This window comes from Ranitomeya imitator, chromosome 1 (assembly GCF_032444005.1).
Source record: "Ranitomeya imitator isolate aRanImi1 chromosome 1, aRanImi1.pri, whole genome shotgun sequence".
Lineage (NCBI taxonomy): Eukaryota > Metazoa > Chordata > Amphibia > Anura > Dendrobatidae > Ranitomeya > Ranitomeya imitator.
This window is the reverse complement of record NC_091282.1, coordinates 989,568,217-989,580,779: the sequence shown is the minus strand read 5'-3', so window position 1 is coordinate 989,580,779 and position 12,563 is coordinate 989,568,217. Positions and strand designations below refer to the sequence as shown.

The window sequence follows — 12,563 nt, the reverse complement described above, 5'->3', positions numbered from 1 at the left end:
AGACTCCCCTTGATCCATTCTGGTCTGAGAGAAGAAATGGCAGTTGGGCTAAGGAGCTGAAAGTGAGAGGTCATACAATTGAATCTCTAACAGCCCTGTGACTGTTACCAGGCCTAAATCACCGGCCTGAGGTGAAGAGGGATAGAGAAAAAGGACATTGTGAGAACCGGGTAGCATTAATCACTACCCAGAACAGGCGCAAAGACGGATACCGGATCCGTGGCTGTATTCATTATATATAATACAGCAACCGGAAAAACGTGAGGTGATATCAGCTTCACTAGGGCCGGACGCAGCAACAGACACAGAGTTCAGCGGTACTCCCAGAGGGGGTAAACCGATAAAAGGACTCGGGTTGCCCGTCGAACCAGAACCCGGAGGGAACAGATTGGGCCGGCAGCCAGTTCACATACAGCAGCAGGGCCACACAGAAATTGCGCACAATAAGAGGCGAAGACCCCGGCAGGGTCAAAGTAACTCAGAGTTCCCATACAGACTCCGGTGACAGGACTGGTTGTAAATCCTTTTATGTTAAAGTAAACTGGTTAAACGTTTCAGTGCCTCAGTCTTTCATTTGGACAATAGCCATCTATCCAGGATCGGGATCGTCACCGCTGGGAGAACCTGCTGCTGATCAAGTAAGTGCCTGTCCCCTCATGATACCCCTTACACTGTGCATTGCCTGAGGCCACAGCACCGGGTCAAGCCACCCGTGACATCCCCCTCAAGAGACAGACTCCATTGGTCCGGTGCTGGGTATCCCGGTCTCCTGGGCGTCACAATTGGCGTCACGAACAGGATCTAGCCAGCCCGTATACCGGGTATTGTGTGCCGTGATTGGAGCCCAAAACTGTGAAAACTGGGATGAAAAATCTTGAAAATTGACTTTATTAAAGAAAAATCCATTCCCCATTGAAAACTATTGAAAGTGACTTTTCCCCATTGGTTATAATGGAGTAAAGATGGCCGCCATCCCCTGAGGTAATCACTTCATAACCGTTAGGCACGAGACTCTTAATTGAGCTACGCCATCACCTGAGCCCCAGTCTAACTGAAAAACTTCAGAATCCGCCATTACAGAGCGCGGTGGGTGGGAGCAGCAGGGGGCGTGTCATTGTGGGCGGCACCAAGCTGAGCGCTCTGACATCAGAGCAAGGGGAAAATCGATCCTGCTGCACAGCGGAACGAATCTACACTATCCCGACGGAAGCGGAGGACCGGAAGGGTCCGGATTAACTAAGGGGGCACAGTATGTCGCAGCACGGAGACGCCGCAGCACCCGGCAACGCTAATGCAGCTGAAAGACAGAGTGTCAATAGAGAGTCCGGCAGCGCAGCGGTGCAAGGAGTGGCGCCCATCATGCCGGTGCTGATGCCATATACCCCGGGTGGCCCATGGCTTCCAATGTATGAAGGTGAGCCTAATACCCTTGACGATTTCAGAGAAAAGATGCTGGCCCATTTTGACATGTTCCCTGTGGGTGAAGTTCAGCGTGTTAGTCTCCTGATGATGCAGTTAAGTGGCCATGCTAAGCGAGAAGTCACAGCATGGGCAGCTGATCTAAAAGGCACTGTTGAACGCATATTTGCTGGATTAAAAGCTACATTTGAAACCACGGCCAGCAGCAAAGCTAAAATACGATTCTTTAATTGCAAACAAAAAGCTAATGAGGGCGTGAGAGACTTTGCCTTAAACCTGCAGGAAGCCCTTAAATCACTTACACTGGCTGAACCCATTTTTAACACCGGAGCGGATAAACTGCTAAGAGATCAATTTATTGAGGGACTCTACACCCCTTCTCACCGGGGGCATGTGAGCATGCTTGCTTTTAAGAACCCTGAATTGACATTTGCCCAATTAAAGGAGAGCGCTATACGTCTCCAGCTGGCAGAGGCACCTCGGGATCAGGATCCTGCGCAACCCATGGCAGAGGCACCTCAACAACAGGGAGTGCCAGTGACATCAGCTATGTCTGGGGCCATTGCTAAGCCCCTGGGGCCCAGTACTAATGAGGCTCTTCAACAAAAGCTTGACTCTTTAGCTGATGTTGTTGCTTCAATGGCTAAAACCATGCAGGAGATGAGAGGACACAAGATGGAGTTGGCAAACTGTAGAGAGGATGTTCCATGGATGAGACCCTGGAGATACCCGACATGGAGAGGACGACCCCGCGACCGCTACCAACCGGATGGACAGCCCATTTGCCGCCGTTGCCAGCAGCCAGGCCACTTTGCACGAGATTGTGATTTAAACGGGAATCCCCTGGGAATGCGGGCCGCTTCGCAGGAATGAACTTTCAAGGCCCAACACCCTGGCACGACAGGTACATCGGAGGACGACCCATTATCCCGATCGTGCTGGACGGAATTCCCCTCAACGCTTTGCTGGACACAGGTTCCCAGATTTCATCTATACCGTATATCCTTTATAAGAGGTACTGGGCTGATGCAGATATTGATAAAGGGCCCTCTGATGTTGAACTAGATATATGGGCCAGTAATGGTAAGTTGGTACCGAAACTAGGATTCAGGGAGATGACCATAAAGATTGGTAAAGTAGAACTGAAGAAACAGGGTATAATTGTTGTTGATGTTGACCGGCGGAACTGTGAACCAACTGTATTGATAGGAATGAATGTGTTAGAGAACTGCTTTTCCGAAGTCATTTCTGTCTTACAGCAAATTGCTGAAACTGCCCAATCCTGCCAGCAGAGAGTTCTCCGGAGGGAAATAAAAGTATTGATGTTAAGGCAACAGGTAGAAGTTGCAGGTGGAGAAATCGGCAGTGTGAGGGTAAGTGATCCAACGTCTATTGTAATCCCACCAAAAACAGAAATGCTGGTATGGTGTAGAGCAGCCATTGGTACTAAGGGACGAGATTATCAAGCCTTAATAGAACCAGTGTACACCGACAGCAGGCCCACTATACTCACAGCACGAGGGATAGTCGAGGTACACCGGGGACGAGTGCCGGTACGACTTTTGAACTGTGGAGAGGAAGAGGTCACTTTGCCAAGGTATGCTACAATGGCAAAGGTATATACTGTTGACAACAATGCCATCACAACCATTGAGCCCTTAGAACCAACCTGTCAGGTGGAAGGCAATGGCTCAGATGGAGAAATGGAGGATTGGTGCCAACAGCTACACGTGGGCATAAATTCAACACCTACCCATCAAAAACAAGGGGTGCATAGGCTAGTGACGGAATATGAACAAGTCTTCAGTAAACACCCATTGGACTTCGGACGGATAGAAGGGGTAGAACACACAATCCCCACAGGTGACCATCCCCCAATAAAAGAAAGATATAGACCCATACCGCCCGCTCACTATCAATGTGCAAAAGATATGCTGAGGGAAATGAAACAGGCCGGGGTAATAAGAGACAGCTGTAGCCCCTGGGCGGCCCCTCTAGTGATTGTCAAAAAAAAGGACGGAACCATGAGAATGTGCGTAGACTACCGGAAGATTAATAACATCACCCATAAAGACGCCTACCCCTTGCCTAGGATAGAAGAGTCCTTAACTGCTTTGAAATCTGCTAATTATTTTTCCACCTTAGACTTAACAAGCGGGTATTGGCAAGTCCCTGTGGCTGAGAGAGATAAGGAAAAGACGGCATTCACCACACCAATGGGTCTATGTGAATTTAATCGCATGCCGTTCGGACTCTGCAACGCATCCGGTACCTTCCAGCGGCTGATGGAATGCTGCCTCGGACACAAGAACTTCGAGACCGTCCTCCTGTACCTAGATGATGTGATCGTCTACTCAAAGACTTACGAACAACACTTAATAGACCTGGCAGAAGTGTTCGAAGCCTTATCCAGGTATGGCATGAAAGTCAAGCCATCCAAATGTCACCTTCTCAAGCCAAAGGTACAGTACCTGGGACACATCGTGAGTTCGGAGGGAGTAGCACCAGATCCCGAGAAAATAAGCGCCATAAGGGATTGGCCAAGACCTACCAGCGCAAAAGAAGTGAGACAATTCCTGGGATTGGTGGGTTACTATCGCAGATTTATAAAAGGATTTACCAAGTTGGCAGCACCCTTGCTAGACACCTTGGTAGGGCAGACGAAGAAACCTTCAAACCGAAACCCTCCTTTTCAGTGGAACGACGAAAGGGAAGACTCCTTTGAACAACTAAAGAAGGCACTAACCGGAGAAGAGGTTCTGGCATACCCAGATTACCATAAACCTTTCATCCTCTACACCGATGCCAGTAATGTGGGACTAGGAGCGGTGCTGTCACAAAAGCAAGAAGGTCGGGAGAAAGTCATCGCCTTTGCAAGTAGAAAGCTCCGGCCTACTGAAAGAAATTCAGAAAATTACAGCTCCTTCAAATTGGAACTACTGGCAGTAGTTTGGGCTGTGACGGAGCGTTTCAAACACTATCTGGCCGCTGCAGAATTTATTGTCTATACTGACAACAATCCGTTGACCCACCTGGACACAGCTAAATTAGGTGCGTTAGAACAGCGATGGATAGCCCGGTTATCTAATTACAACTTCATAATCAAGTATCGAGCAGGTCGCAAGAATGGAAATGCCGATGCCCTATCCCGGATGCCACACTTGAGAGATGTAGAAGAGGAAACGGGGGAGCTTGAAGAAATTGAACTACCAGCCTTCCATCGTCCCAAGGCAAAACATCATCAGTCAAGTACCTATCAGAAACAACAAGAGGTGAATTTAAATCCGTTAGCACACCATAGATGGGCTGACACCCAAGACAGCAATCCGGCTGTGAAGTTGGTGAAGGAATTGTTAACTGAGCAAAGTGCATATCCCGATGAGGATGCCCCAGAAGAGACGCATCAACTCTGGAAAGAGAGAGGCAAAATGTTCCTGTATCAAGGGAAGCTCTGTAGAAGGTACACCAATCCGAAAACACATGAATTGGTTTGGCAGATTATCGTGCCTAAACAAGATGTCAAGATGGTCCTCGAAGCTTACCATAATGGTGCTGGTCACTTCGGTTGGAAAAAGTTAGAAGTACTTCTAAGAGAAAGATTTTATTGGGTCGGGATGAGAAAATCAATCGAACAGTGGTGCAGAAATTGTGGCCCGTGCAACCTCAGAAGAAACGATCAAAAGAACCAAAGAGCACCACTGCAGCCCATAATCACCAAACAACCACTTGAACTTGTAGCCATGGACCATGTGAAGTTGACACCAAGCCGGTCCGGCTATGTCTATGCCTTGACCATCGTGGATCATTATTCACGCTTCTTGGTAGTAGTACCCGTAAAAGATCTGACAGCAAAAACAGCAGCCAAAGCATTCCAAACGTACTTTTGTAGACCCCATGGATATCCAGAACAGGTTCTCACCGACCAAGGTACAGCCTTTGAATCAGAGATCTTCAGAGAATTCTGTAATATGTATGGTTGCAAAAAGATCCGGACGACGGCCTATCATCCACAAACAAACGGCTTATGCGAGAAGATGAACCATATTGTAATAGACCTACTAAAGACTTTACCTGAGACAGAAAGGAATCAATGGCCAGAGAAATTGCCTGACTTGGTGGATCTGTATAATCATGTCCCGGTGAGCTCCACCAACTGCACCCCAGCTTACCTTATGCGTGCAAGACCCGGCCAATTACCAATCGATCTAGAAATGGGAATTCTGAAACCAGACGCAGAAGTTCAAGACTCCAATTGGGATATCGTACGGCAAAAGCAGTATCGCCAAGTGCAAGAGAGTGTGGAAAGAAGCCTTCAGCAAACTAGAGAAAGACAAGAGCGAACTTTCAACCAGAATGCTCTAGCGACCCCATTAAGACCGGGTGACCAAGTGCTCAAGAGAAATCGTCGAACCAATAAGCTGGACAATCAGTGGGAAGCCGTACCCTACACAGTTTTACCAACAAGAGTGGATAATCCTAAAATGTGTCTCATTAGCAAAAACGGAGGCTTAACATCTGTACTAGTGTCAAGAGACAATCTTAAATTATGTCCGGAAGCATTGAAAGAGCCAGACGTTGTCCAGCCAGAACCAGAAGTTATTCAACCCATACAGGTTCAACCAGTAAAGGAAAAAGAAGAGGAAGTGTATCACACCTGTATAGGAGACTTTCCCAAAACTCTACTAACATACCATGGTGCAGTAGTGGTTCCCATGGTGGCCTTTTACCCAACACCGAACCCAATACCAGAAGTCCCAAGACAGGAAGAGGCTGACCCCGTACTACAGGAGGTTCCAGGCCAGGAAGAACAGATTCCTGGTCAGAGTAATCCCATTCACGGTGGACTTGCCAACTCCATAGTCGTGGAATTATCTTTAGCAGAGCGGGCAGATACTACATCCGCAGTAGACAGTAGTACACCACATGAAGAGACACCGCTATTACGTAGATCACAGCGTAGTACCCAGGGTCAATTACCGGCCAGGTATGCAGATTACCAACTATAAAGCTCATAATGTGAATTGTATATATGTTATGCCGTATATAGTTAAACAGAAAATGTAGTATAGTCATTGTTATCAGTCTGCAACGTTTAAGCCCAGTGCCTACAGAGACTTGTCTGTATGAACTTATTGCATATTCTTGAACTTTTTATCAGCCCGGAGGCACTAAATCAAAGCTCCGGAAAGACTGCTTTTTGAACTTTGCTTTTTGCTCTTTTTGAACTTTCTTTAGACTTTATATTGATAACTCCGTTGGAAAAATGGAACTAAATTCCTGGACACTAAGTACAGTGCCATTCCTAATACCTTCAAGGATAGAACTGTATTAATGGACGCTATTTGAAGTGACTTTTTACAGAACTCTATTTTTGTTTCCTTGAGTGGTTTTTGTAACTTTTCATTTTTAAGACTCTGTACATATTAATTGTTATTTCAAAATGTTATTGTCCCACAGTCCCGGAGTACTGTTCTTAACTAAGGGGGAATGTGGCACCCCTAGGGGTATTTGCCACAAAAATAGTTACTGACAGTAAGTACAAATACTAAAATAGCAAGACTGCACTACCACCTCCGGCCAGAAGGGGGAGCTCCAGAGACTCCCCTTGATCCATTCTGGTCTGAGAGAAGAAATGGCAGTTGGGCTAAGGAGCTGAAAGTGAGAGGTCATACAATTGAATCTCTAACAGCCCTGTGACTGTTACCAGGCCTAAATCACCGGCCTGAGGTGAAGAGGGATAGAGAAAAAGGACATTGTGAGAACCGGGTAGCATTAATCACTACCCAGAACAGGCGCAAAGACGGATACCGGATCCGTGGCTGTATTCATTATATATAATACAGCAACCGGAAAAACGTGAGGTGATATCAGCTTCACTAGGGCCGGACGCAGCAACAGACACAGAGTTCAGCGGTACTCCCAGAGGGGGTAAACCGATAAAAGGACTCGGGTTGCCTGTCGAACCAGGACCCGGAGGGGACAGATTGGGCCGGCAGCCAGTTCACATACAGCAGCAGGGCCACACAGAAATTGCGCACAATAAGAGGCGAAGACCCCGGCAGGGTCAAAGTAACTCAGAGTTCCCATACAGACTCCGGTGACAGGACTGGTTGTAAATCCTTTTATGTTAAAGTAAACTGGTTAAAACGTTTCAGTGCCTCAGTCTTTCATTTGGACAATAGCCATCTATCCAGGATCGGGATCGTCACCGCTGGGAGAACCTGCTGCTGATCAAGTAAGTGCCTGTCCCCTCATGATACCCCTTACACTGTGCATTGCCTGAGGCCACAGCACCGGGTCAAGCCACCCGTGACATCCCCCTCAAGAGACAGACTCCATTGGTCCGGTGCTGGGTATCCCGGTCTCCTGGGCGTCACATTACAAAAATGTCTGGTCTTTAAATGAGGTAAATATATGAGCTAAACAACCAGCACACATGACAAATTATTTATTTAGCAAAAAATTGAGCAAAATGCAGAATCATTGTATAAAATTAAGTTAATTCTTCCTGCTTCCCTATGAATTAATAAAGTACATAGCAGTCAGGTGAGAGTAATCAAATGCCCCATATCAATTGTTCATTAGCAAGTGTGATCACCTCTATCAAAGCAGAAGCTTGGGCAGCATTATGGTCTGGTGTATCTAGGTGTGGGTTAACACAATGCCAAGCAGGAAAGACATCAGCAGTCCTCTTAGAGAAGCAATTATTGCTGCTGATCAATCTGGGAAGGGTGTTAAGTAGTGATGAGCGCGTGTACTCGTTGCTCGGGTTTTCCTGAGCACGCTCGGGTGATCTCCGAGTATTTATGACTGCTTGGAGATTTCGTTTTCATCGGGGAAGCTGAATGATTTACAGCTACTAGCCTGCTTGTTTACATGTGAGGATTCCCTAGCAACCAGGCAACTCCCACATGTACTCAGCCTGGCTAGTAGCTGTAAATCATTCAGCTGCCGCAATGAAAACTAAATTTGCGAGCAGTCATAAATACACGGAAGACACCCAAGCGTGCTTGGGAAAACCCGAGCAACAAGTACACTCACTCATCACTAGTGATAAAGCTATTTCTAAAATTTGTATTGAGAAAGATTATATACAAGTAGAAAACATTCAAGGCAGATGGCAAACCGTGCAAACCTGATAGATATTGAAAAAACCTCAAGAGCTACTACTCTGAAGGCCTCAGTTAGCAAGTTAAATGTCCATGACTGTAAAATTAAAATAGGCAAGTATGGCTTGTTTAAAAGGGTTGCCAGGACACAGACTCTTCTTTTGAAAAAACAGCATGGCCCATTGCTAAAGTTTTCAGCAATGCTTTTTAAATGAACAACATCAAAGATTAAATGTTTGATGATAATGCCTTATATGACATTTGGGGAAATCCAAGCATATCATGTCAGCATAAACATGTCATAATAAGTATCAAAAGAGGTGATCATTTGGGTTTGTTTTGCAGCCACAGGACCTTAGCACTTTGCTGTCATTGAATAAACCTTGAACTGTATATTGAACTATTCTGGAGTAAATTGTAAAGCCATCTATTCAAAAGCCAATGCTTAGACAAAACTGGATCATGCAATAGGAAAATGATCCCAAGCTCACCACCAAATCGACATCAGAATGCTTGAAAATGGAAAGAATCAATGTGCTGCAATGGCCCAGTCAGTGTCCAGAACTCACCCCAACTAAAATGCACTGACGGAAAATTAAGAGAGCTGTGCATAGATGAATGCCCGCAAACCTCAATGAACTTAAGCAACTTAGTAAAGAAAATTAGGCCTACATTTCCCCAGAACGATGCGAGAGACTCCAGGACGATGTGAGACACTTTGTGTGAGAGAAAGTCACACAAAGTATGATGACTTCAAGTTATAGCTACTGTAGGTGGATCTACAAACTATTGAGTTATGTGGTGAACTTACTGTAAGTTTTAACAAACTGCATTTTTGCCTCATTTTTGTTAAATAGGTAATGATCACGTAAATTGTGATGTGTTGTAGTTCATGTGAAGTTGTATTAAAATAATTTTAAGACCTCCGAGGGACCAGATTTTTTTTGTAAAATCCCGATAGGTAAAGCCTTAGAATTCAAGTAGGGTGTACTTAGTTTTTCTCATGATTGTATATTTAAAGCCTTCACAGCCAAATACCGTACTTAATTTGCTTGACTTTCCTTTACAACAAATATCAAGGCCGTTATTATAAGATCATATTTGCTTCCGTCTCTCAAACCTCCCCAAATAGACGATGATGATGTATTTACTCGTCGAACATAAAAATGGCATGTATGATATTCTACTTGAAAGGGATATGACTTTTTTTTTTCAAATATCTGCTGTGTTTTTATTTTTCCCTTCGCTCGTTCTGTCTTTTCTTTTCTAATCTGCAATATCTCAAAAATGACAACTTAATGCTTTTACCATTTTCCCATAAACTCCCTTTGCACTGTAGGAAATGACAGCTTTGAAATCCTGTGGGTTGAGGACAGATGTATATTGTGCAGTTTTACATGTGGAAATTGCGTTTCGTTAAATGTTTATGGCAGAAAAATTGTTATTCTGTTATTTTTAAGGTTCCACAATTCCCAACATAAAAAAAAATAAAATTGAATTACATTTACCTACAGGCACAGCCCATATCCTAAGCAATACTTGTGGGTCTGAATTAACATTTTTACTGCACTGAAATCTGCAAATTGGCTTTTCGAGTGCGCTGGATGCTGGCCTCATAAATGCTTGTTTTCAGCTGTATAATGACTTTAATATGTCTATGGTACTTCTACTCCCGCCAGTTACATTTTCATGCAATTAGGTAGATTAAGCAGTTAAAAAGGAAAACCTGAATTCTGCTGAGACAGCAGATCACTATAAATATTACGCTCTATTAATGGTCACCATTAACACTACAATGTGATTCTGTTTTATGGCATGGAGAATTTATGCACGTACATTGCACACAATAATATCCCATGAAATATCTGCCTTCTCTTGACCTCTGGTCTTGGCAGAAAAATATAACTTGATTGTGCTGGCAGACAAGTTTAAGACATAAATGAAGTAGCCCCAAGTTACAAAATTCAGCGCCCCATTTAGGTGAGCAATATGTGAGGCTAACACATCTGTAATGTATTATTCTCCGCACTCCTTACTGTGCCATATGCTGTGTATGGTAGTCATGGGTAATTAATATATTGTATGTGCCTAAAGGCAGGCAGATTAGTATGGATGCAGGAAGGAGAGAAAGTGAGTAGAATTGATCCAAATGACTCACAGAACCCTAAAAATCAGAAAAGGCACCAAGGATTCTGGCCGGTAGCAGGTTAGGCTCGGAGCTCTGGATGGTGGCCATGTACTGTTCACATGGCCATTGGTCCAGGGCCCAAGAAATATTTTTGACCATCTCCAACAGTCACATTTATACATATCAACCTATTAAATGTGTCCTCCACTCCCAGACCTTATTTTTAAACACCTCCATTAAAAAGCTAAGTTAATTTGTGACCCTAAATCTACCAAAAAGTCTACCAAGCATTGATCAGTAATGTTGAGGTTTTATTTTCTTCTGGTGAATAGTAATGTTTGCCATTACAGCTCATCAACTCTGATGTGAATGGACGTTAGCTGCAATACCAAACAACGCCCGGAAGCAGAAGTGGCCTAGAACAGCACTAAAGCTGTTCCATCCAGCATGTCCACATGAAAATTCCCTCTCTGAACCCTGCTTATACAGGTACTATACAGATGATCAGGTTTTTAACTACATCAGATAGGGATTATATACATTAGATAGGACTGCTCTATATGGGTATACCTTGTCGATTGGTGGAGCAGCTTAGTATACATTTTTTTGCAAAAAAACATATCAACTAAATACCCTGTTTTTTTCCATCTTTCGACTAATACTCGCTTATTACTGTGATTTTTTTACAACAGAGTATTTTTGGCCTCATTGTGCTCTTTTGTGTCTTCAAGTTTCTTGGTGGTGTGTGAACATGTTCCTACAGACTTGTTCAATGTGCAAGTAGCCCATGTGTTTCTGGTGCACATAACACAGTGCTCTCTGTCGAGCACTACATTCAGGTTTTTGTCAGGATCCCTTAAAAAAATAGATTCCAACAGGAATTTCAACAAAGTTTTGATGGAGCGAATTACTGAAAGGGAACCTATCGGAAATTTTTACATCACCCCAAATTATTAATTGACTGTGTAGCCCTTAAAAAGATAAGCCAATCAATCCCTTTATTACCCCTAAGTGGTGCCTCATTGGTGTTTTGAAGTTCAGTTTGGAAGTGTATTGGATCGTGATGATGCACTTTTAGCTCCTCAGGCCGCACTGTATTCTTGCAGTAGCGGCACCCTCCCCTGGCTAACTGACAGGTTAACAGCCAAGTACCAGAGCCAGTGCCCAGTCACTCAGACAGGGGAGGGTGCTGCTAGTTCAGGAACACAGCGTGAGGCTGAGAAGCTGTAAGTGCATCGCCACACCTCAATGCACATCCAGACTGAACTTCAAAATGTGATTACTCCCTGCAGAAGCAGCACGTTGGGGTTATTATGGGATTGACTGGCTTACCTCTTATAGGGATACACAATCATATTAATGGTGGAGGGGGTAAAGTTTATAAAATGTTCCCTCTAAATGAAACTGAGGGAGTCACTGTCTGGCCTCTGTCCTGATAGTCTTCATCTTTTTCTAACATGCGCGAAATGAGGCAGACCTTACTGGGACATTAACTGTTTATGACGTAGCCTGTCGAAATGCTAAAAATGTCATGTGTGGGACAATCCTTTTGCTATTTCATGATTTATGCAATATACAGTATATTACTCATTTTTATTACATTGTATTCACATGTGTAGCAACAACATGGCTAATTAAATAGAAAACAAATCATTTTAATGGTGAAGATTCTGAACTTTACGTGACAAATCCTAGTTGTTGCTGAAAGATGATGTGGCCCCAAACAGCTTTCAATGTGTAAACTTATTCCTTAAATTTGCCTTCATTTTCTATTTCAAGCTCTTCTGATGGCCTTATCTCACTGGATGGTTTCTTCATAGTAAGTTGCACAAAACTATCTACTCTCCAAAAAAAAGTTATTTTTCTGTACCAGTTGTGAGGTTGTTCTCCTCTCGACCTTTAGGTGG

The 12,563-nt window shown here is 44.2% G+C and overlaps 1 protein-coding gene across 1 annotated transcript in view; it reads right to left on the bottom strand.

The window, feature by feature from the left end:
* FAT4 (FAT atypical cadherin 4) overlaps window positions 1–12,563 on the bottom strand; it is a 365,514-nt gene that overhangs the window by 21,340 nt on the left and 331,611 nt on the right. The window lies entirely within an intron of this gene.